This window comes from Lissotriton helveticus, chromosome 3_1, assembly GCF_964261635.1.
Source record: "Lissotriton helveticus chromosome 3_1, aLisHel1.1, whole genome shotgun sequence".
Taxonomy (NCBI): domain Eukaryota; kingdom Metazoa; phylum Chordata; class Amphibia; order Caudata; family Salamandridae; genus Lissotriton; species Lissotriton helveticus.
Genome location: NC_136061.1, coordinates 227405086 through 227431185, shown reverse-complemented (window position 1 = coordinate 227431185; position 26100 = coordinate 227405086). Strand labels below are relative to the sequence as shown.

At 44.0% G+C, this 26100-nt stretch overlaps 1 protein-coding gene across 2 annotated transcripts in view; it reads right to left on the bottom strand.

The window, feature by feature from the left end:
- Nucleotides 1-5817: 5817 nt before the first annotated feature.
- The window catches only part of UBE2G1 (ubiquitin conjugating enzyme E2 G1), a 260388-nt gene continuing 240105 nt past the window's right edge, over nucleotides 5818-26100 (bottom strand). Inside the window, exon 6 of one of the 2 annotated variants that reach the window (XM_078679679.1) lies at nucleotides 5818-6923. The gene's annotated coding sequence lies outside the window, so the exon portion shown is untranslated. The remainder of the gene's footprint in view (nucleotides 6924-26100) is intronic. The other variant, XM_078679680.1, reaches the window with a different exon arrangement.

Genomic DNA, 26100 nt, shown 5'->3' with positions numbered 1-26100 from the left:
GTGTATTGCTTCGATGTGGCTGCAACCAGAGGCGCCATCATATGAAACGTGGTGAATTAAGTTTTATAACGTGTTTAATCTTGAGTTTAGTTTACATCGTATTAAATTGCTGAAAAAAAGCAATTAGGGATAAGAATTTGGAAGCCCATGTTACAACATATGGAGATGTCGATTTGAAATTAATTATGCTTTATATGATATCCATGTATTGATTTCTCTTGTTTTTTTTCTCTTGAATTTTGTAATATTTCTACAGTACTGTGATTATGTGTGATTTACAATTGCTATATGCTATGAACTGAACAATAAATATATATTTTAAAAAAAAGGAAAACACCATCCCATAATTTTGTATGGAGCAAAAACCATAGTAAACACTGATAACCAAAGATTTTTCACACTTTTTGAAAACACTGGAAAACACTCCTTTGGAAATCAAAATTAAAAAAACGGAAAACAGGAAAGCCAAAGGATAATGAGTTAATATTACAGCTTTCAATAAATGTCTTCAACGTTAAGTAGCTGATGGCAAACAAATAATTTTTGTATGTTAATGCGTTTTCTTATGCATACTCTAAATGTAGATTCTTCACATTAGAATACTCTCCTGGAGCCAGACTAGAGCCAGAAAGTGGTCTTTAGCATTCTTCCACACACCACTAGATGGCACAACGTGTCTCAGCTTTGGCTCTGTACCACCCCTAAAGAGATGAAGCAGAGCTGCTGATTTATGCTACTCCTGCGTGCTGACGTTAGTTCTTATTTTTCCCCATGCATTCAGACATGCAGCATGATCAAATGTTGGTACCAGTGTGCTGAATACTAAATTAGAACTTTTTTAGATGTAAAAAAGAGGCTACTTCACAGAACAGGGAGGTGAAGAATCTGTGGTTAGATAGAGTATCCACCAGAACGAGCATTAACAAAAGTAAGTAACTTGTTCTTTTGATGAATACCAAAGCAGTACCTCCCCAGGAGGAGAATCCCTAATAGAGCAAAACGTCTTTCAGGACTGCATGGGCAAAGTATCCTTCTAAATTGACCTGGCTGTCAAAGCACTAGTGTTTATGAACATATGCGCCGGCAGATGTCAATAACAGGCACTCTAAATGCCAACACAGTTGTAGTAGCTGTAGCCCAAATAGAATAGACTCTCAGAGCTTCCGGAAGCTGCTCCTTTGCCAGCGCTTAGCAGAACTCAATGCATATCCACCTCAAAAACACAACAGCTTTTCTGTACAGCGTTACCTATCTTTGCTCTGAAGAAACACACAAAGGGTTGATTGTCCACCCAGTATATTTTGGTAACATCAATGTAAAAACTTAAAGTCCTTTTGGATTCAAACAGATTTAGCCTCTCCTCTTTCAAGGGGTGAGAGGGGGAGCAAAGAACGGGCAGTTATGAACTGGCCAACGTGAAGGGGAGCCACAACTTTTGGCACAAATGGTGTGAGAATCCAAAACACCAACCTATCTGGGAAATGGCGGTGAAGGACAGATGCACTGGAAGTGCCTGGAGATCACTCACACGACGAGTTGATGTAATCGCGATGAGGAGGAGAGACAGTCTTCAACATCAGGAGAACTATGCATTGCTTTGAAGGACATACACATGAAGAATATCAAGATCAAGTTAAGGTCCCACTCTGGCGTCACAATCTGCTTAGGAGGCAACGTGCTGAATCTGTAATAGATTTAATCACAGGCTCTTTAAATAAGGACAATTAGTCCAGTAAACATTGTAAAGGCTGACAAATAAGCTATGATAATGTTGACAGCAAGACCTTGCTGGGACAAAGATGTAATAAACTAAAGGAGGTCAGACTGCTATGCTTGTGAAGGATCAATTTCAGGAGCGCCACACAGGCTTGAATAGATTTTGTGGAAGGGTGCCAAGAAGCAAGGATGACATCCACCACTTCCTGTGGCAGATCAAAAGCAGTAAATTGTAGCTACTCAATCTTTACGCATATGTTCAATTCCAGCCAGGATGCATCTCCTAACAAATGTTCTTGTGGAACACACAATACTTTCAATATTGTGCACTCAATGGTAGTGAAAAGATCTATCCAGAGCTCTCTCCACTGTTGGAAGATGCCCTGCCACCCAGGGAATGTAGACACCACTTATGATCTGCCATAAACTGCCATCTCGTCCACTCTGGCACTCAGGGACCCTACACGGGAGTTCAGAATCATGGAAATGGTGCTAAAACCAGCTCCAGAGGTGCAAAACCTGGCACACATTACCCACTCTGCCCTGCTTTTTGAAAAGCTTTATGGTGGTCTGTTGTCGGTTAGTACCTGGAAGAGAGTCTCCCTGATGAATGGCAGAAAGGCCTTCAGAGCCAGTCTGATGTGGAGCTAGGCATGTAACAGGGACTAGAGTCCTCTGGTCTTCACCTCACTCAAATGACCTCCCCAGCAAGCAGGGACACAATCAATCACCAACAACAACTCTGGGTGGGGAAAGGAGCGGCAATTGCTGTTGGATCAATTTCAGCTGAACAACCACTAGTGTAGATTGTGAGAAGTCTCCTCCAAGAACTGGATAATATCAGTCAGATTTCTTTGATGCTCGGCCCTCTGGAACTTCAGATTCCATTACAGAGCCCACATATGCAACCAGGTGTAGCTTACAAAAAGGATGCAGGAAGTTAAGTGACCAAGAAGTCTGAGAGTTGCTCTCACCGTGATCCACGGCTAAGTTTGAAACATCAGGATAATAGCCTGAATGTTCTAGACTTGTGGTGGAAGGAAAACCCAGAACTGCCCTGTATCCAAGGCAGTGCCAATGAATGGAAGCCTCTGTAAAGGAGTCTGTTTCAACTTTGGATCATTGATATGGAAGCCCAACGATGTCAGGAGGTCGCCTTAGTCTGGAGATGGTCTATGACAATTGAGGTGAGTCGCTCTTCAACAACCATTGGTTGAGGAGCAGAAAAATGAATAACCTCTAACCTTTGATAGTGGACAACGACCACTGCCATTTTTTTTGTGAATATCCGAGGGGTGCTGGTGAGTCAAAAGGGGAGCAACGCAAACTGAAAATGCCCCTAGCCTACCTTGAACCACAGACTCAGCTGGTGAGAATGCAGTAGGCGTATATGAAGATGCACATCCTGCAAGTACAAGGACACCATCAAGTCCAGAGCCCGTGGCAGACCGGTGTGAGAATTTTGAACTGCTCCTTCTGCAGGAAGATATTCAGAGGACGAAGGTCCAAAACAGATTTGAAGCCCTTCGTCCTTAGGAACCAGGAAATAGTAAGAGTAACAACCCTCTCCTCTTTCTGGGTCCGTGCACCTTTGGAGAGCAATCACCACACCACTTTAAGAATAATATACAGGTGCTATTCTGAAATTCGTTCTGATGTTGGGGAATATTTGGCATGGTAAATAGAAAAGGCAGGGCATAGCCATGTTGAACAATTTTTAAGAACCATCTGTCAGACTTGCTGGATTGCCACCATGGGAGGAAATGTTGGATCCTACCCCCTACTAAATGGCCTTGCACCACTAAACTAAAGAGGTTTGTTGGCTGCTGCAGCAGGGGAAAAGGAAAGAGGACTGATGTCCCTTGCTGGCCCATGCAACATCTCCAAGACCCAAGTTCACAGCCTCAAAAGGACCGAGAAGCCTGCTATGCTGGTTAGGTAGATGGTCTCTACTTATACACTGGCCCTCTGGAAGAGCCTCAACTTTTTTGAACTGATGTAGGAACTGTTTGACAGTACGTAAGTAGAACATTTATAAAGCACATGAATGCTGAGGCGTCTTGGCGCTGAGGAGTGTGACAATTGCTGTTAGGCAAACCATGGGGCTTACTAGGCGGGTAATAGCCAGGTCTTTATCATATTCCTAAACTGGGGCCTATTTGGTTGCAACCGGATGTTGGTCAGCAGCCTATTCCATAGTCTAGCAGCTAGATGGGATAGGCTCCTGCCTCCCCATCTTGCTTTCTGAATTTTAGGAACCTGGACCAATCCAGTGTTGGCTGATCTGACATTCAGTTTCGGGGAGTACCATAAAAATAGATTCTGCATGGCCAAGGCTCCCCCACCATACAACGCCTTGCGTACCAGGCAAAGAGCCAACAGACCCAAAGAAACATGCTGTGGCTCTCTCCGTAAAGAATTGCAACAGAGGCCACTGCTCATTGAACAGGAGTGACCCCAACCAAGGAATTATCGATGAGAAAGACCTGTACATCACCGAAAAATGCCATTGAACATATTCACATGTTTCAATGAACTACAACTCTAGTGCCACTGGCCTTCCCAGGCAATCAACAGTATCTAGACCAGCACAGAAAAGTAATTTGGCTGCGTATTGTCCATCATGTATTCTCTGAGCCAAACAAGCCCTAAAGATTTCCTTAACCGCCTGCAAGATCTCACTGTCCACATTCCACAGGGCATCTGTATAGGGGCCCACTAAGCAAACAGCATTTACCAACTGCAATGCCGGACCACAAAGGAAATTATACTCTTGCTAAAAGCCTCAATACTCTTGGATTCCTTACCTGGAGCAGTGACTGGGGTAACTTTACTTGTTGAGGCTTGAACCAGAAGGATCTCTGGAGTAGGATGTTTGGCAAGAACATTAGGTCCCCGGGGCACGGTCTGTGATGCTTGGCTACCTGCCTATTTAAAGGTGGGCAGGAACAGGGATTTGACTAAGTGGCCATCAAAGTATCAGAGCAAGGGCTCAGAAGTAGAAGGCCCAGGCAGCAACATTTCTGACAGGATGTTTTGGTTTCAACTGAAGGCAGTTGTAAGTTGGAAATAAAGTTCAGGAGAGAATATAAGTAGGGAAGGAAGGCACAGAAAAGGAGAGTTAAACAGAACATGAGAGAAGCACAAAGAGAGATAGAGAAAGGAGAGGTATGTAATCTCAGTCACTGGCATCTGGGTCGGGGTGGAGTAGCATTTCTTTTGCCTGCACTAGAGTTAATGACAACCTTTCTCCACCAGTACCAGTAAAGTATTGTTCAAACTGAAAAAGGAACTAGATTTTGTCATTCAATGATGTTTAGATACTATCCATTGTACAAATAATAAACCTCATGGAACTGTCCGTTAAGTTGTTGGGAAAAGGTAAACCTTTCTAAAACTACATTGTGCACAACTGCATTATAACTTACGAGAATGACGCACTGCACTCCTGATTTTGCACAGGTATAAATATCAGAAAGGTTCACCAGCAAGGAAAGATTTATTTCACTCTTTGAGACAAACAATTTATAAATAAATACGCTTTAAAGCTTTTTTTGTATGAGGAGAGCAACAATTGTCCCTCACATTGAGAAAATATTGTAAGCAGACTGTAGGATAGCTCATTGAGCTAAACGTTCACCACTGACAAATGTAATTTAAAGCCCATAGGTTTGATTTCTAGCAAGACAGACTCATCCTCTCATTCTTCAGAGGGTAAATTTAGTGCCATAAATAGAGCAATAGTAACAATTGTTATTTACAGCACTTAGAAAAGGAATAAGGAATAAAGACTATCTAAAATTAATATAAAAGGCACTGTATTTATAGCAAATGGATCAAATCACAAACATTAAATTACCCAGTTATAGGCTTTCCGCATGTACAAATTCATGGAGCCAACCCTTAACTCTATGACTGTTGCTTAAATGTAGAACCATTAAAAGTGTTAAATGCCTTGTTCATATTGTAAAACTAATGAATGCAATATTAATGTATATTGGGTTAGGAACCATCTTTTCCACCTTTTAATATTTTCTTTTTCATTTTATTTACTTTATTCAACTGAAAATGTAAGGCCAGTCAAAAAATGTGGACAACAGGTATTGGAAAAAAGTTATATTTTGGAAGAACTCACTACAGAAGGTGACAAAATTCCAAAATCAAATTACATGGAAATATACATGGTAATTTTTTCTTTGTACATTAGGTGAGGAAAAACTGCAGTGGAATAAAATAGCAAAAAAATCCAAGAGTAAGGAGAAAAGGGAGAAAGGGCACCACCAAATTCTTTAATACCAAGCATAATGTCACTATTTTCAAACAATAAACCTAACTATGCATGCCTTGTTTATTCAAAACCATTTCCAGGTGCCAGACAAAAATAGAAGTGTAGGAACCCAAACAAATCCAAAAGCTCAAATTTGCTGGGTTCGATTCCTAATCAGAGCACAAGTGAACACTACATCCGAGTCTTTAAAAGAGCAGGTGTCAAGATGCTAACGATGGCCAGACATAATTGCTATGCCCAGACAAAAGAGTGTGCAACTGAGTATAAAAGAAAGAAGCACCCAGTAAACTCTGCCATTAAAATCAAGTCTTTTATACATACAATGAACAAGGGAGAACTCTCCCTGGGAGCCGATGGGGATGCGATGAAGCAGCAGTGCATCACCTGGAGGTAGCAATTGGGCACTTTTCATTCAGAACCTAATACTTATTTTGAATTAGTGAATGACTGAAGAAACCACAACAAGACAAAAGGATAAAACTTCAACCCCAATTCGGAAATCGGACATCCTACGCTTCATGAGACATTTTGAAGCAAACTCTAGGAGTAAGAGAAAGGAAACCTGCTAAAATCATTGAAAATGTACATGATTCTTGTCCTAGCTGAGACCTCATGATTTGGTTCAAGTAATATCAGCAGATGTGCATGAACTGTATACATATATATTATCCTGAACATGTTGTGCTATGTACAGATCTTTACAATTCTTCCTGAAGGTTCAAGCAGTTCATTTAGAATCTAAAATGAAAATCATCTTTTAAGTTGGCACTTGTAAGGCTCACATCAGCCATTCACAACCGGCATGTTTTATTGCAGCCTAGAGCCAGCCAGCATTTGCCAACTTGTTATAACAGAAGTCCAGCAACAGGTGGGTAGAATGCAGGAAAAACCCAAAGTGCCACGTTTCTCAATAAGAGACCTAAAAGAGAATAAAAATAGATACATTTTATTAACAAGTCCTACTGCGTCATTTAACATTTTCATATCAAGCCATTAGAATACAAATACAAAACATACGCAACGTACATGTTGCATTTGGGTTCAACTCATATCTATCCTTGTAATTGTTTCCCTATTATTTAGGGATTTCTCCCCATAGTATATGTCCTTCATTTAACAACACTTGATAAACTAGCAAAGCTTCATGTGCAGCTTCAGTATTAAAAGGGGTAAGATCAGAATTTAAAACCGGTTATATTACAGTACACCCAAATCGGATTACATTTTACATTCCAGTAAAAAAAAAAAAAAAAAAAGTTCCAGTACGTTAATCGAGAAAACACATCAAGTTGAGAAAGGAAAATATCTGAATGATAATTATATGTGTATTTGTCGAGCGCACAAGTCACCCAGCTGGGTATCCTGGCGCTGCAGCAGGAGTTCTGCAGACCAGGCCTGAGAGAAGGCGTAGAGTCCGGTCTTCAATTTCTTGGGGGATTCAAGAACGAGAAGGTAGTTTTGATATCTACTGGCAGGTGGGTCCAAGGCTTGTGAGGCAGCTGAAGGCACGACTGCTGGATCTGGTTCCGCATATGTGGGCTATGAGTAGGAGTAGGAGTCCTGCTGAGCGGATGGTATGTTTGTTGAATATTATGTGGTTGTTGAGGTGATAAGGGGCAGTGTTCATTCAACCTTTGTATGTGCAAGGAGTCTAAAGAGTGCTTATTTGTGGAAAGGTCTCTGATGTGGTTGGTCCTGATTCCGTATATAGTGGTATCAAGGAAGTGGTTGTCCGTGAGGTGAGTGGCTAGGTGTTTACCATATTTTACAATAATTTTGCAAAGTACAGTAGCAGGGAGACAGGACAGTAGTAGGATGGAATCGTTGGGACTTCTGAGGGTTTCTGGTTTATTGGAGGGTTGGGGGGCATTTACAGGCATCCGGGAAGGTGGCTTTGTAAATAGTTTTGTTCAGGATCAGGGAGAGTGAATTTGGAGATGGATCTTGGTAGATTGTGGTTTTGTGTTTGATAGAGTAAGAACTCTTAAAATCAGGATTCTTCTGAGATTTTGTTCCAGGCCAATCATGAAAATGTGGCAGTGCATTTCTGTGTGGGTGGGGTATGCTGAAGTAGATGAACACATGATCAGACCAGGTGACTGGTGAGGGCTTGTCTACTGTAATGCCATTGAAGCTTGTGAAGATTCTGTCCGGCAGCGTGTGTGGGGTATTACACCGCTGGGCGAGTTGGAGGTTCAACAGGGGCCTCTAGAAAGTTGATAATGTTGGGTTCGGTGTGGTCCTTTAGGTACTGGGTGAGGTCGCCCAGGTCGATGAAAGCACTGGAGAGGAGTTAGACCATGCATCAATAATACAGGAAAACATGCTGTCCACCCTGCTTCAGTTCTTTAAGCACATCACACTAACTGGGAGAAATACAACAGTGTGCAGTCTAGCAAAGAAAATGCAGGAGAATGTTCTGCATTGCTGTACCGATACAAATGTTTTAGAAGTGGTGCTGCAGGTTTGCCCTGGAATTAAGCAGGTGATCACTATGTAGAAATAAGGGCTCCCAGTAGGAGGTCTGAAGTCATGATACACTTCTTGGTAAAGGCTATAGTTCTATATCGTTCTGATTTAATGCATGGATATTACCTAAACTCTGACATGTAGGGTCTAACTGAGATAGTTCAATAAAACATTGAGCCCAGTCTCAAACGCTAACCACATCACCAAAAAAGTAATTTTTCATACCAAAATGTTGATGTGTACATCCTGTTTTGTGGCCTTTTCAGTTACGAGCAAAAGGCCCAATCACACAAGTATTGTTATCAGGAGAAGCACGGGAAAATAGTAGAACAAGTTGCTTACTTTCGTTAAAGGTCTTTCTTATGGATACTCTTACTGAGGGGAGCTTTATTTAGCCATCACCAGCAGGAACATCTGCGCCCCGGGGTCCAGTTTCGGAATAGGGGGTATGTGGAGCCTGGGTGTTACAGCAGCCCCAACAACTGATCGTTCAAGGGCCTACTCAATGCACCAATGTTATGGGGAGATGGGGCGTGTACTGTGTCTGCCTGTGCGGAGTGGGATTGGCAGTGGCCTCATCTTTGGCGCTTGTTCTCCTCTGTTTGCCTCTTAGACAGCAGATGGTTGCACGAGTGGGCAATGACATTTCTGAGAAGCAAAGTCTCCACAGAGTAACTGATTAAGCAGGTCCTCTCTAGATAAACAGAGAGGTACATACCTGGACTTGTAGCCAGGGAAATCTTTGGTACCACTATGGGCTGCATCACAACACCTACAGAAGTAGCTGGGGGCTTTAGGTCTGAACCAGATAGCATGCCTCAGCACATGACAGAGTCCCCGACCTGTTTACTACATCTGTTGAACAGACAAGCCGTATGCCGCTCCCCTAAACAAGATCAAATTATGAACAATGTAAACAGCCCCACCCACGATAAAGGCTCTATCCTGGATTTAATCATTTCCAAAGGCGACTCCATCCAACTCGAGTCAATCCAACCCTGTGACTGGTCTGACCACCACATTCTTCATCAATGAAAAAGTGAAATCTAACCCGGTTCAATCCACCAGATCAAAGGTCTGGAAGAGAGACTTGAAGAAACGTAATCCCAACTCACTACCGTCCCCCAGCTACAATCTTCTCCTACCGGCGCTGCTGACGTACAGGTTCTCACCGAACACTACCTGAAGTCGATGAACTCTATTATCAACGAAGTTGCCCCCCTTCAGTTAAAGAGAGTTTCTTCTAAAAACTCTAAACCATGGTACGACGGGCTGCTTAATGAAGACAGACGAGCCATGAGACTGGTGGAACGCAAAACCTCAAAACACTAAAGAAAAAAAGAAACACATACTTTAGAAAAATCAAACGTCCGAAAGCAGCTTTCTTTAGCCACTAGCTTGACCAGGCAAGAAACCGACCAAAAAAACTGTTCAAGTTAATCAAAACTCAATCCAGGGATGGACCTCAAAGACTACAAAACACCTCTAGTACACTACCGACCTGTGAAGAATTCTCTACTTTCTTTAATCTAAAGACAGACACCATCAGGAAAGATCTCCTCACCGATCTAAGCCTTTATTCTAACCCCCACAGCAAAACGCCCCTTGATCTAAAAACAATGCTTCGTAGGCATCTTTCGAAACTTACTCGGAAGAAACTATTGGCAAGATTCTAAGTACACTGAAGCCCTCCAATCACCTGACTGATCCTCTACCCGCAAACGCTGTAAAGGACTTTATCCCATTGCTTTTTCGCTTTGTACCAAAATCATTAATAGCTCACTGCAACAAGAATGCATCCCGGACTCCCTCAAAGTGGGACAGGTATCGCCCATACTAAAGAAATCCACAGCGGACCCCACCGAGCTGATCAACTATCGTCCTATCACCAATATCCCTACCTTGGACAAACTCTTAGAAAAATGTGTACACCTCCAACTGACAAAACACATCAAGCACTTTCACCTCCTCAACTCACACCAATCAGGCTTCCGAGCAGGCCACAGTACGGAATAAGCCATGACACACATAATTGATGACGCGCTTCAAATTTTTGATCAGAACAGTACTTGCCTCCTCATCCTTCTCGACCTCTCATCAGCCTTTGATACGGTCAAACACGAGAACTTACTCGATCTACTGAATCTCAGAATGGGTACATCAGGGACTGTACTCAAATGGTTCACCACCTTTCTGCATAACCGGACTCAAATTCAAGATTAACAATACTATGTCTACACCAGTTCCTGTAACACTAGGTGTCCCACAAGGATCCTCCCTATTCCCTACTTTGTTCAATCTAGTCATGGAACCACTCACCGCACTGCTTCAAGCATCTAATGTGCAATTTCACATGTACGTAGACGATACCCAGCTCTTCCTTAAAATACACACCCTTGACATCAAACTACTCAACACAACGCTTAGGAACACACAGACTTGCTGGCAGAGAATCATCTCAAACTTAACGCTCTAAAAACAGAATTCCTCCTAATAACACGTCCCACCAAAGTCCCCATCAGACAGGCCTGGCTTAACCATCTCACTGCACTCAACGTTCAACCGACTATCGTGGACTCAGCGAACTCTTTAGGCATAACCCTCGATTGTAATCTCAATATGCATCATCATATCAGCAATGCAACAAAGGGAGCGAATTTCCAAATCAACACATTGTGGAAGCTGAAACCTTTCCTCCCTGCCAATGACTTCAGAACTGCAGTCCAAGCCCTAGTTATCCCTCGAGTTGATTATGGAAGTGTTGCCCTCTGTGGCCTCCCCATATCGACTACCTCACCATTAAAAGCCTCTATTAATGCTGCAGCCAGACTAATCGCAGGCTAAAAAAACGCTCGCACATCTCTCCCGACTTAAAATCCTTGAACTGGCTGCCATACGAAGCTAGAATACACCTGAAAATCGCATGCATGACACACAAGGCTATACACTACAACTCCCTCAGCTGCCTCGCTCAGAAACTGACAATTTCGGGTGGCTCAAGAGCAACAAGAAGCACAGAAAACCTTATTTTGAAACCCCAAAGATTCCACCAGAAAAAAACAAACGCTCCTTCTCAGCAATGGCGCCCAGGATCTGGAATGCCCTTCCTCCAGAAATCAGACTTATCTCATCCACGGCATCCTTCAAAAAAGAAGTAAAATCTCTCCTCTTAGCTAAATTCACATGAATTTAGACTAATGTAATCTCGTTACTCATTATTTTTCATCCAAAGACTATGTACAGTTGACCACCTATACACCGCTGCTACCTTACCTTGTTTCCATTTGTTTAACCTTTTGCTCATCTTTGCACTAAAATGACTTGTTTAATTATTATTCCTATGTCTGTTTATCCCATCTGTGTGTAAAGCGCTCTGATATCCGTAAGGATCTTGTTCGCGCTCTATAAAACTTTCAAAATAAAAATAAATAAAATAAACCTTAGAGGCCAAAATAGATCAAGTATCTAGCCATTTAAGTATTCTGCAAAATGATCACTGCAAGCTTGCTGACAAAGTCAATAACATTGAGGCCATAACAAGCGACATGCACCAGACAGTGTAAGCCCTAAAGGGACAGTTGCAAGCTTTTTCCAAAAAGACTGAACTGCTGGATCACAGGGTGGAGGATGAAAACAAGTTACTTACCTGTAACTGTAATTCTCCAGTATTGGAAGCTTTCATAGATTCACATGCGACCCACCCTCCTCCCCTGAGAGGCTCACTTGAGATTTAGCACAAAAGGTGTTTTATGCACAAGTCCGCGAAAATCTGAGGAGCAGAAGGTTCCCTCTCAAGAGGGTTCTTGAGGGTGAGGAGCTCTGATTGGTTCAGGGAAAAGTTTGGTCTCTTTTACCTAACAAGGGTTATGGGTTGCAAAAGGGAAATGGGCCTAGGCCTTTTTTCAGTTTGCTATGCTGCTAAGCATTGCTTTTTAATGTACAGGAGACTCCCGTCTCGACGACGGGGAATGATTCAGGCATGTGAATCTATGAAAGCTTTCAATACTTGAGAACTACAGTTAAACGTAAGTAACTTGTTTTCTTACTCCAGTATTGGAGCTTTCATAGATTCACATGCCTGAATCAGAATAGCGAGCAGTGGCATAAAACACTTTTTTTTTTTTTTTTAAAACAGCATTACCCTGTACATAGTTAGTTTAGAAATCTGCATATTAATATTGCAATAACAGTTACTAAGTATAGCAATAGAAAAAATGTGCATTTGTAATCAAGAGAAAAGGATGGAGGGATGTAAAGAGGGCTCACCGTTATCAGCTAACATTTCTCAGCACCGCTTCTCCCACCGCCACATCTGTCTCTGCTGATGTTTCCAAGCAGTAGTGCCTGGTGAAGGTGTGCGTAGATCTCCAGGTCGCTGCCCTGCAGATATCCTGGATCGGCACTCCCGTAAATAAAGCAGTGGAGGTGGACACTGCTCTCGTTGAATGGGCACGAACTTGTGCGTTCAGAGGCTGTCTAGCAGCTTGGTGACAATATACTATTGCACTGGAAATCCATCCGGCAATCCCAGATTTCGATAAAGGGAAGCCTTTCCTGGGAGTGCTGAAAGCGACAAAAAGCTGTGAAGACTTGCGGAAGGGTTTAGTCTTTTGCAAATAGAATTTGAGACATCGCTGGACGTCCAGCGAATGTAGAACTCTTTCCGCAGCTGTTGTTGGTTGAGGAAAGAAACGTTTTAGAACTAATGGCTCATTCAAATGAAAGTCAGTTGGTACCTTTGGGATAAATTTCGGATTAGTTCTGAGAATCATTCTGTCCTCTTTAAATTGCAAGAAATGGTCTTGAATTGTGAGAGGCTGCAATTCCCCTACTCTTCTGGCCGAAGTTAGCGTGATGAGAAGTGCCACCTTCCCCAATAGGAATTTGAGATCCGCCCTGTGTATAGGCTCGAAGGGCTGCTTCATTAATTGTGAAAGGACTATGTTTAAACGTCAAAGAGGTGGCGGAGGCTTTATTGGAGGAAAAACTCTGAACAATCCCTTCATGAATTGTTTAACAATTCTTGCTGACCATAAGGATGGTCCCGAGGCAGGCCTTCTGTAGCGTGATATTGCAGCTAAATGTACTTTTATAGATGCATTAGCCAAACTCGACTTAGCCAAAAGCAAGATGTATGGAATAATTTCATGAGACAGAATCTTTTCCACTTCATTCTGTAGGTTTTGTTCGTACTATCCGCTCTGGCCTTTGAGAGGATGTCTTTACATTCTTTTGAGATGTTTAGATGCTGAAACTCCCAGTGCTCAGGAGAAAAGCCGCTAAGCGCAAGGATTTCGGGTCCGGATGGAGCACTTGTCCCTGGGACATCGTTCGAAGCGATGGTATTGGCTGGAGGTGAATCAGATGGACCTCCGACAGCAATAGAAGCTCCGTGAACCAGTGTTGTCTGGGCCACCATGGGGTATCAGGATTAGTCTGCACGTTTAAAAAAATATATTTTTATTCGACTTTTCATTGCATAACCAAGAAACAAGCATGTCATCATTACTCAGCACATCCCATCCTGGAGCCCTCCACCCTCCAACATCCTGGGACCCTTAACATAAATATCCGACACTAGCAGTACTAGCACTGTATTCATTCTGCCGCCAATAGTCTGCACGGTTCTTTCTTGATCTTCACAAGCACCCGCGGCAGCAGGGGAATTGGAGGAAAAGCGTAGGCAAAGACGCTTGACCATGCCATCGAAGACGCATTCCTCCAAGATCCCCGTTGTGGAAGCCAGCTTGCGAAGAACCGGCATTTCTTGTTCTCTGCTGTTGCGAAGAGGTCTACTGTCGGTTCTCCCCATCTCTGAAAAATGTTGTCCAGGACCACCCTGGTCTAACTCCCACTCATGGCAGGTGGACTTAAGCCTGCTGAGAGTGTCTGCCTTTATGTTTTGATCCCCTGGGAGATGTTCTGCTGTTAAGGATATCCCTTGTTGCAGTGCCCATTCCCATATCTCCTGGGCTTCGGTAGTCACTATCAATGGGGCTGGCATTGTAAGGAAGGAAAGACCCTGCAAGATATTCAGTCTTTGAGTCCACCATGTCGCCGCTTGAATCATGACTGGCGTTACTTGGACTATACCCTCGAAGGATCCCGCCGCTTGACGCCATTGTAGATCTAGTTGCTCTTGCAGCGGACGCATTCTTAACCTGCAGTAAGGTACAAGGGGAATGCAAGATGACATTGTTCTCAGCAATGACTTTTACTTGCGTACTGAAAGACACCTTTTTTGTAAAGTCTTGGAAGAGACATAATTTTCCGCTGTCTTTCTTTGGATGAAAACGCCTTGTTCCTCTGTATCCAGTATTGCCCCCAAAAAAGTGATGTTTTTTTTTGGTTGAAGGGATGATTTTTCCTTGTGTAAAGTCAGACCTAGCATGGCAAACAACTCCACGCAAGCCTCTGTTGACGATCGGGCTAATGCTGCTGATGGTGCCTTGACTAACCAGTCGTCGAGGTAAGGGAATACTTGGTGTTTCTGTCTCCTTAGAACAGCAGCCACTGGAGCCAGGCATTTCGTAAAAATTCTTAGGGCTGATTTCAGGCCGAACGGCAGTACCTTGAATTGGTAATATTCTCCGGCTACATTGACACCATGAACCGAAGGTACTGCCTGTGTGAAGGATGGATGGGGATGTTAAAGTATGCATCCCGTAGGTCTAACTTGGTCATATGGTCTTCTCGGTTTAATAGTAGAAGGATGTCTTGCAGAGAAACCATTCTGAAAGACTGCTTCTTGAGATAGGTGTTTAGGGATCTGAGGTCTAGAATAGGACACAATTGAAGGATGTTTTTCTTGACTAGAAAAAAGTGGGAGTAAAACCCTTCTCCTCTGGGAGTTCAGCACCAGTTCTATTGCTCCCTTTTGGAGCATTGCCCGAATCCCTTTTCGCATTTGATGTAAATGCTTAACCTTCTGTTGTATCGGCGGTGTACGAGGGGGTTTCTGTAGAAATTCTAGAGTGTGGCCGAATTGAATAATGTTGAGGACCCATTGGTCCGTAGCTATCTGTTGCCAATTTTGAAAATAATGAGCAGTCTTTCCACCCAGGCGAACATGTGATCTCAGAGGAATCGGTGTAGCCAGAATTTGAAGGTTGTCATTGTCTTCGGGTGTTGTCTTTCCCCCGCAAACTCCTTTACCTCTCGGAGTAGATTTTGTGTAGCCTCCTGACTGGCGCTGTGTATACTGCCGACGGTAGGGCTGGGATGAGGTTGAGTAAGAGGAATATCGACCCTGTTGGTATCTCCCCCTGCAAGATGACTGACCTCTACCTATAGAGCCTCGAAAAGGAACTTTCCTGTATTGTATCCGTATCTTTTTTGATACTCTGCAGTGCTTCATCTATATGCTTACCAAATAGATCTTCACCTTTGAAAGGAAGGTTCAAGACTTTATTCTGGACCTCCGGTCTAAACGCTATCGCCCTCAACCATCCTTGTCTGCGTAGTACCGCAGCTCCTCCCAGAGATCTGAATGCTGTGGTCGCTATGTCCATAGCGCAATCTATGACTTCGGCCGAAGTCCTCTCCCCTTTTGCAGAATTTTTCTGGCTTCTTGTCTCTCCGTTTCTGGTACACGGTCTATGTAAGGCGAAAGGTCGCACCACATTTGCCTATCGTACCTCCCCAGAATGGCCAGGGCATTCAAAGCTCTCACTAACAGGGCCGACAGAGGAAAATCTCTTCCCCGCATTGTCCAGCCTTCTACCCTCTCTGTCCGGAGGTGCCGTAATAGGAGCGGACGGATTTCTTGATTTTTGCTGAGCTGCTTGGGTAATAACGGAGTCCAGCTTGGGATGACCTAAAAGACAAGCTGGAGCATCTGAAGGCGCTTTATATTTTTTGTCCAGTCTGGCGAGCACCGGAGTCACTGTAGCTGGTGTTTCCATGACCTTCAGGCCTTCCTCCTAAAGATTACTTACAATCGGTAAGGATCGAACTGTCCTATGATAGGGTTCCTTTAAGTCAAACAAGAAACATTCAGCCTTATCCTCTGCCATGGTAAGTGCGAATCTCTTTGTGGCTCTCTCCATTAAGTTATGAAAACCACTGATGTCCTCCGGTGGAGAATCGACAGGCTTCGGTGAAGGAGAAGGTGGTGACGGGATGAGACAATCGTCCCACTCTCTGCTAGGTCAGTGATCATCATCTGTGGTCCCTGGATCTTGTTCAGATCTTGGTGGTGGAGATCTAGGAAGGGGCTCCGGTAAGATTTTTCCGCCTCTGCACTGCTGTACCTAGTACAGAGCGTGGTTGAGGCATAGCCTCTGGAATTTCCTTTGAGGCTTGAGGTGCAGGATATCTCCTCCTATAATCCTCTAATATGAACTGTAGATCTTTCAACAAAGAAGATGGCACACTCGTCATCTCCTCTTGATGCTCCTGGCGGTATTGTTGCTGGGGACTATCTTGAAATTCATATTCCTGCTGTGAATCCTCCTCTTGGTACTTCACCTGCAACTGAGACGGGCTACTAGCATAACCAAAAGGACCGCCATCATCTTCTTCCTCCAGAAGGTGAGAGGGTACCAGGGGCGACACCTTACTTGGAGAGGTAAGTTCTGGTGTAATTGTCAAGGGGACCTCTTTCCTGGGGTTTTTTCCCTCGTCGACGAGATCGCCGATATCATAGTCGTCACTACCGTCAACGTTGCCGTTACCGTCGTTGTTGTTGCAGTCGACTGTCTCGTGGTCCCTGCAGTCGTCGAGGATCCAGTCGACGTCGCCGTCATAGTCGACGCTGTCGTAGGTCTCAGTGTCGACACTGTTGTCGACGACTGTGGTACTGTCGACGGCGATAAAGCTTTTGAAGCAGCTTTTACCTCAGGTTTTTTTCCGACAACATTATTTTCCTCGTTGACGCTCCCGTCGACGATGCAGATTTCTCCACTTTTTCCTCAGAAGGTGTGGAGGATGGCTTCTTGACAGTAATCTTGACCTTCGGGGGAGATTTTGAGGGCTCTGAACTAGTTTTCTTGGTATGTTTTACCCCAGAAGCATGACCCTTCTCCTTTTCTTTGCCTGAAGGAGATTGAGGGACTGCGCCCCGAAGACCCTGGGGTGGTCTTTTTAAGGGCCTTCTCAGGTCTTTCACCTGAGGTATGAGCCGGAGGAGATCTGCTCCTTTCCTGAGATCTCCTGGAAGAAGAAGACTCCTCCTCACTGTCACTAGAAATGATCTCCTTCCTAGCTTTCACCTTTTGAAGCTGGAGTAAAAGCCTTCCTTCACGGTCCCTCAAAGTTTTGTTGGAAAAGGTACAACATACCTTGCAATCCTTTGCCTGATGGTCTGGATAAAGGCAGTAGATGCAGTCTTTATGAGGGTCGTCTGTATAGAGCCTTTTCTTAGAGCAGGTGGCACAAGCTCTAAATAATCCTTTTTTCTCCTTATCAGCCATGGTAGAAGAAGGAGAAATAGTCTGAAGTACTTCAAATAATTAAATCTGGAGAAGGAAAAATGATCAGGTCCAATCCAAATTGAATAGAACTGAAGAGTTTGAGCATAGCTCAAAGGAGACTCCCTAGCACAACGTGCGGTAGAAAATCTGAGGAGCAGAAGGTTCTCTCAAGAGGATTGTAGAGGGTGAGGAGCTCTGATTGGTTCAGGGAAAAGTTTGGTCTCTTTTACATAACAAGGGTTACGGGTTGCAAAAGGGAAATGGGCCTAGGCCTTTTTCAGTTTGCTATACTGCTAAGCATTGCTTTTTTATGTACCAGAGACTCCCGTCTCGACGACGGGGAATGATTCAGGCATGTGAATCTATGAAAGCTCCAATACTGGAGTAACTAAGGGACGCAGCAGTGACAAAACTATCCAAATTGTGGGTTTGCCAGAGAACACTGAGAAATCAGATATGGTACCTTCTTGGAGGATTGGCTGCACAGGTAGGTATATTCCGCACAGCCTCTATGCGCCCAGTTGTGGCGCAACTGCTTCATTATCGTGATAGGGATTTAATATTGCTGCGCTCCAGCTCTGCTGGTCCCTTCCATATTGATAATGCTGCTGTGTCATATTCCTACACAATGGAAGTGCAACATAGGACATCTTTCACTGAGGTTAAGAAGGCCTTGAGAGAGAGGTAAAAGGACGGTACATGTTTTCATTCCAGGCCAGACTCAAACTCATTGTGGAGGATAACACTTACTTCTTTGATAGCCCGAAGGGTGCTTAGGAGTGAATGGAGCTTTACCAAACAGGAACTGAAGAACTTGACTGGGTGACACAGCCGTCCTCGAAATGGCAATTGAGTCGACACCGCAACAGTGAGCATGAGGGACGATTCTGAAAGCAAAGATGAGGAGGAACAAACTGACACCCTCGCAACAATGACTTTTGTTTGCCTCTCCTACTGGGCCACTGACTGTCATGACTCTGGGTCGACCTCGGAAGGCCTGGACTCTGAAGCCTCACCGAAAGGGAGCACTCAATTGCCACAAATCACATTTGTGTGGAGTATGATCTGTAGCATATTTGGCCAGATACTGATATTCTGTGGTCCCTTTCTTTCCTTCTGCCCCATCACCTCTATGCCCTAATTATGACACTAGTTGGATTGCACCGTGCAAAGTAAAGAGACCTTTCCTGGGGAATCCCTTGGGCTCCTTTAATCCTGGATAGTTAATTCTGGGACAGGGTGGGGGAAATTGGATGCAAACAGGAAGGAGTTTCCCTCCCTTTTTTAGCTATTTTTTTTCTGGCAGTCCGTCCTCAAAACCTCCTCTGGCTGCAAGTCTCCGGAGTACTGCTTGTGTCTTCATTTTCTCCGTATTTATGCTCTCTTACAGATTCCTTTTTCTCTTGTTCTCCCTTCTTTTCATTTCTTCCAATTTACTAATTGTGGGTGGATGACTATTATCAGACTGTCCCGGGATTGGGGGTGGGAGGTAGGGTTTGTTGTAGAGTGCGGTCGTAACATACTTGTAACCCATGCAGAGAGAGCAACATATAGGTTAACCAGCGAGTTTGGTTACTTACTTGACCAATGCAAGTTGCCAACTTAGCACAATGTTTACACATTTTTAACGTGGATCATAAAGGGCAGGGGACAGGCTAGCAAGATTTATAATCTGGATTATTTGAGACAGAGGCATAAAAGTAGCACTCTTTCAGGAGAAACATTTGACAGCAGGGGGAGTAGTCTCTCTTAGATGGCACAGGCAAAGTCAAATCTTTGCCACTGGCTTCTCATCTTACACTGATTTGTGTCAGGCCTGGGGTCCCATGGGAACTCATGTTGATGAATATGGACTATGTACTGTTGCGGGGAGGTTAAATGTTATGCCAATCACAATAAGTAATATCTATGCATCAAACATGAGCCAGATAAAGTTTTGGAATCATTAACCCCTTTATTACCATTAAGACACACAGGCACCTCTGGTGTTGGGAGGAGAATATAACTAACTGGGTATGGGTGTGACACTGGGGAAATTGAGACATTTGGAGACTCGGATATAGGTACCAGAGGGTATACTAGTTTTATTCCTCTGTATATGACCTGCATGTATGAAAGGACAAGATATTGTCATCCATAGGAATAAGTAATTATGTCACTCGCACCAAATATACGGGATGAACTGTCGGACTGCAACCCACTTCTCATGAAACTCACATGGAGGCAACAGCTGACCCAAATTCCAATGTGGAGGCTCCCAAATTCACACCTTGAGGAAGCCATGTTTAGGGAATCCATGGCTACATCCTCACTGAATGGGATGCTTTTAAGGTGGTGAAATCGAAAAAAAGTTTTTTTAATTGGCCAGGCTGTTGTGAGAACAAAGAACATTGGAAAATGACCGGACCTTGACAGACAATCTGAGACCTGGAAGCGGACCTCCTGAGGACCCCGACACTGTGGCCTAGACTGCTGGAAGATAGGGCAAAGCATGCAGCGATATTAGAGCACCTGCCTTTTCTGACCCTCCACAAATATTATAAAGGCTACACATGTGGAGGAGGACAGAGTGGGCAGGCTGTTGGCAAGACTGATCCAGTCCACGGACAGGTATTGCCCAATTACTGGGACACAATTGAGGTGGGCGATGCGGTATTCCCCAAACATGAAACACATGGTATTCACCCAACAATTCAAGGAACTTTACACAGAGGGGACTGTGGCCTTGGAGTTACAAATAGCCAATTTTCTGGGCAGAGCACCGCTATTACGGTTGGCAGATGATGACCATGAACTGCCTGGCGGCCCAATCACAGATTCAGAGGTGAGGGAGGCTATTAAGGAGATATCAGGGGGTAAAATGCTGGGCTACCAGTTAGATTTGACCAAACTGGCTATGCCTAGCTGTCATCTTGACTAGGCGACATGAACACAGCAGCACTAGCCTGGGGCTCACTATCTGATATTAGTAGAGGTGCTTTCATTTTTTCAATACCTCAAACATGGAGGTTTTGTACCAACTAGCTCACAGTGCCACTAGAATCTTCTTTTACCAAGGAGAGAACAGTTCTTGGCAACCATAGAACATGACAACCCTGATCCCTCAGGACTGTGGAAACCATATACTACCTTTCGCTCAGTCACTCGTGCTTACTTAATCTGTCTCAGAGAGATACACCGAATAAACAGGCCGGGCGTTTTCAATAAGCATTTATTGAATAGTTGTTATTCAGGTGTAGAATAGATGTGCTGCAACAACCGTTACACAATAGAAGATAAAAATGATTAGCAGTACTATAATGGTAATGGATGGTATAGTTCTACCATCTTACTATAATCATGAATACATTCAAGTATATAAAACACATGATAAAAGATACGTACTCCTACGATGTCTCCCTAACTAGATGTATCTAAGGGTACCTAGTATGGGTGTAGGTGTTAAGCCAAGAATCCCTCTAGGATTTAGTCAACCCCATTATCTGAAGTGAGAGACTATGGGACCCCGTCCTCGTCTTGAGTTGGACACCCCGCGAGGGATGTTAGAGCACTGAGAGCTGGAGTATCTGCATGCAGGAACCTCGGCGTCTCTGGTCAGTGTGTCGGCCGGGAGGTCTCGGTCTCCTCTGTCTATCTTAGCAAGATGTGATGTATATATAAGAATAATCAGAGGAGGGACGAGGAAAACGTGTCCATTTTATTTCCCCAAACAATATCAGCGTTAATCAAGTGAAAAAATGGACACTTGTAACAGATCCAGACCATTAGTTGGAAAAACTATGGTACCCTCAAAAGACCCAATGTGAATAGGTGTAGCGGTATATATCATTCCTCCGCCCCTACATTGTGGTTCGTTGGCAGTTATCATTGGGTACCATAGGTAATGTGGGTGCCTGCCTCAACCTGAGGCTCCTCTGGTCTGGATTGCAGTGGCCAGAGAGAAAAAAAAAATATATAGTGCAAGAAGAAAAAAAGTTAAAAAAAGATCAGCACTTTTAAGTATTTTAATAAAAATAGTGTAGATCTTATATTAAAATCAATGGGTACTTATCTAGGATCGAATTATGAGATCCAGAAGTATTCAAATTACAGGAGTGTCGACATGTTTCAGCCCCCTCTGGCTCAAAGGAGTCTACGGGGCTTTCGTCAGGACAAAAATGACAAACAATCTCTTTGTTTGTTTGTCATTTTTGTCCTGACGAAAGCCCCGTAGACTCCTTTGAGCCAGAGGGGGCTGAAACATGTCGACACTCCTGTAATTTGAATACTTCTGGATCTCATAATTCGATCCTAGATAAGTACCCATTGATTTTAATATAAGATCTACACTATTTTTATTAAAATACTTAAAAGTGCTGATCTTTTTTTAACTTTTTTTCTTCTTGCACTATATATTTTTTTTTTTCTCTCTGGCCACTGCAATCCAGACCAGAGGAGCCTCAGGTTGAGGCAGGCACCCACATTACCTATGGTACCCAATGATAACTGCCAACGAACCACAATGTAGGGGCGGAGGAATGATATATACCGCTACACCTATTCACATTGGGTCTTTTGAGGGTACCATAGTTTTTCCAACTAATGGTCTGGATCTGTTACAAGTGTCCATTTTTTCACTTGATTAACGGTGATGTATATATAACCAAAGGTCTCCGCAAGGGTCCTACCTTGCTGTATTACTGTGCCGACTTAAGGATGACGTCGGGCATGAACATTATACATAGATATTATACAGGAGATGGTAGTCCCGCTGTGCTTCCAAGAATCCTCATGCATAATGTATGAGATTTAGAACGAGGGAAAACCCGGGTTCTGAATGCAGTGTTGCATCTAGGTAAAAGGTCAGTCCCTGTAAACCGTGACTAGTGTAATGTAGGTAAGAATATAGGTGTCGGGCAATGACATTACCGATGCTTATATTATGGTACCTATATGGAATATAACAATGCATTGAGTGTGACCTCTTATAGGCTGCTAACCAACTTAAACCTCAAATCTAAAGTCCTCAGTAAGGTATAAGCAAATTGACTTCAGCCTGTTCTCTAGAACCTGGTGCACAGGAATCAAAGTATGTTTATTCCCAAACACAATATCTCTGCTAACATCAGGAGACTCTTCTGAGTTTTAGATGAGGCATCAATGTTCCAATATCCAAAGGCAGTGGTGTTGTCCATACTCATATGCGATGCTTTCAAAACCCTGCACTGGGGATGCCTTTTGCAAACCTTCGCTCGATCCCCTTCTTCAGATTTGATTTGGGCTGGCAACCGTAAACACGCCTTTCTGTCAAATCCGGAGGGGGGGGGGGGGGGATTCAGGGGTGTTTCTGACAGCATGACACATTCAAGACTGGAGGTCAGCTGATGGACACCATTGGAGAGGTCTACGCTGGGGGCACTCTATGGAACTTATTTATGAAGGTGGAGGAAACTGGTCTCCCTGGAGCCCAGTTCCTGACGTACAATTTTGTGGTGCAGTTACTGCAGCATCTCTGGGACAATAGTAGGATGGAATAGAGTACCCATTAATTTTTACTAGTAATACGGACATTAGACAATAGATGTCAATTGATTTCCTGACTTCACAAGTCCCTTCTTGAGATGGTATCGGATAGGCTTCCGATCTTACACAATAAATGTGAGGAGGTGAGTCGCAGGTTATTCCAGGGGAAAGAGTCTGAGCAGGTGTTTGAACATGTTCATGGTTTCAAGGGAAACTGGTTACACATACACACAATTATTTACCCAATATTTATCTTACACCACACAGATCGAACGGGATATTGCACACCAGTGCTACAAGTTGCCCTCGATGGGGTTTAGCGGATGCAGTCTTCGTCCATTAAGGACATTAAGGATCTGGAACATACCCTAGGTATAGAGGGACTGCTTAAGCTGAAACATGCCTGGTGGGAATGTACATTCAGAATCTGGAGAGGAGGGCTGGTAATAGGTTTCTGTACCTGGTCCTGGTTCTTGCACACAAAGACAATGCAATGCACTTGCCAATCTCCTGAAGGTCCTCCACATTGCTGATGGAGAAAGGAAGTGAAAAATAGACCACAGAGGAAGGGCCAGCGTTGCACACTGAAGAGTGTTGTGGTGTGCAACAGTAACCATTAGCTGATATTTGACTTGAGAACAAAATAGCCTACCTGTGACAGATAATGAGTGTTCAGGTTATGTAGTTTGTGAGAACATACAGCATCCTCCCCTTGATGAATAGCAGTAAGGCCTTCAGAGGGCTATGATCTCCGCCTCTCTTAGATGACCCACCCCCCCACCCCAATAATCACCTTTAGCTCTGAGTGGGGAAGGGTGAATGGCCTTTCATGGGACAGACCTGGACCATCACTATAGATCCTAGGCGGTCTATTCAGAGTCCTGGGTGGTGTTGGAAAGGTTGCCCTGATGCTGGGCCCACAGGGATTTCAAGTTTCACTGTATTGCTCGCATGTGCCACCTGGCATAGTTTATTTTAAATTGTTTTTAAAAAACTTCAATTAATCAATTTAGAACAACAATTGCATGGGTGTACACAGACTACAGCAGAACTTAATCAACACAGGTACCATAGCCTAGTGGAATACAATTACACAATCGGAAACATTCATCAATAACAGCATGTTATGCACGTATCACTAGTAAATATGGGGAAGCCATACACCATGCAAGGTTACTTTACCATTTGGTCTTCACTCTACGTTCCGCTGTCACGATTAGTGGATTCAATCTGTCCAGTTCCATTTCCCACTGGGTTAAGACGTTTTCTGCATATTTCTCTCCAAGCGGCAATGTCCTCTACCAGCTTTTCGTCTTTTCTACTTGGTTTCATATGCAGCTCTTCGGCAAGAGACCATTCACACACATCCCTCATTAAACTCTCCAGTGTTGGCGCTTGTGTACTCATCCAACCTATCACTACCCTCTGTTTGGCCAATACCAAGGTCAGTTGCAGTAATTTATATGCCATTTTGTGTTTCTTGGGCCTCTGCAATTGCCCCAAGAGACAATGAGCTGGACTAGCCTCCACATGAATACCAATTCCCCCACTCTCTTTCGCAACCACACTCGCCCAGTATTGCTATACCTCTGTACATTCCCATGCTAAATGCAGGAACCCTACTTGAGCCCTGTTACATCTAGGCCATTCGTGGGGACAAGTCGGGACTATGCGAAGTAGTTTCATGGGGGGTCATGTACACCCACCGTAGGAAATTGAAGTGAATTAATTTTAAGCTTGCGTTACAGGATACTGCACATGTCAATGTGCATGCCCCCGCCCATTCTTTCTCTGGCAATGGCGGTTGTAGTTCCTCGTTCCATGCATCCCGTGCCTTGAGTGATGAGGACCGCGAATCTGCCTTAATAGCCTTGTACAATAGTGACACCAATCCGCGGATGCGCCTGCCCCCTCCATCAGTGTTACAGGTAGGTTTCCTAGCTGTATTTGCCCACTGAGTAGGTGCGTCTCCCAATTGTCACTATCATCCAACCATCAAGCCGCATGCTGCAACTGTGCCACGTAGCAGCATAGGTCCAATCTGGGTGCTTCAGTCCTCCTTCCTCGTATCGCTTTGTCAAGACCTGCAGCGCCACCATACTACGTTTCCCTGCCAATAAAGAGATATCAAGATTGATTTCAGTTGTCAGAATACCGACATGGGGATACTGCACATCGAATTATGCAGGACATACAGGCATCGAGGCAATACCACCATCTTCGACACAGCTATTCTATCCATTAGGGACAACGGCAGTGTATTCCAAAATGCTACTGACCACTTCAAGGATTCAAGAACCTCTACCATGCTTAAATGTAGCACTTGTGCGTCCCTAAGTGCTACTTGTTTTCCCAGATAACAAAAGTGATCTGTCTCCCATCTCGGCCCGAGCCTGGGCACATTTTCAGAATTATACACCTTTGACTCTGCTAATGGGAACGCCAAGGACTTGCGCCTCTTAAGGCACAATCCCGAGTATTCAGCAAAAGTATCTAGAAGCTGTAGGCGCTTAGGGATCGCTGTTCAGGGCGAAGCAATATAGAACGCATCATCCGCATATAGCAGAACTAGATGGGTACTATTCCCTATACGTATTCCCCACCGATCAAAATCCCTTCTGGCCCATACCGCCATGGGCTCCATGGCCAGTGCAAAGAGAAGGTGGGGATAAAGGACATCCCTGCCGATTGCCTCACTCCAGTAACCACTTT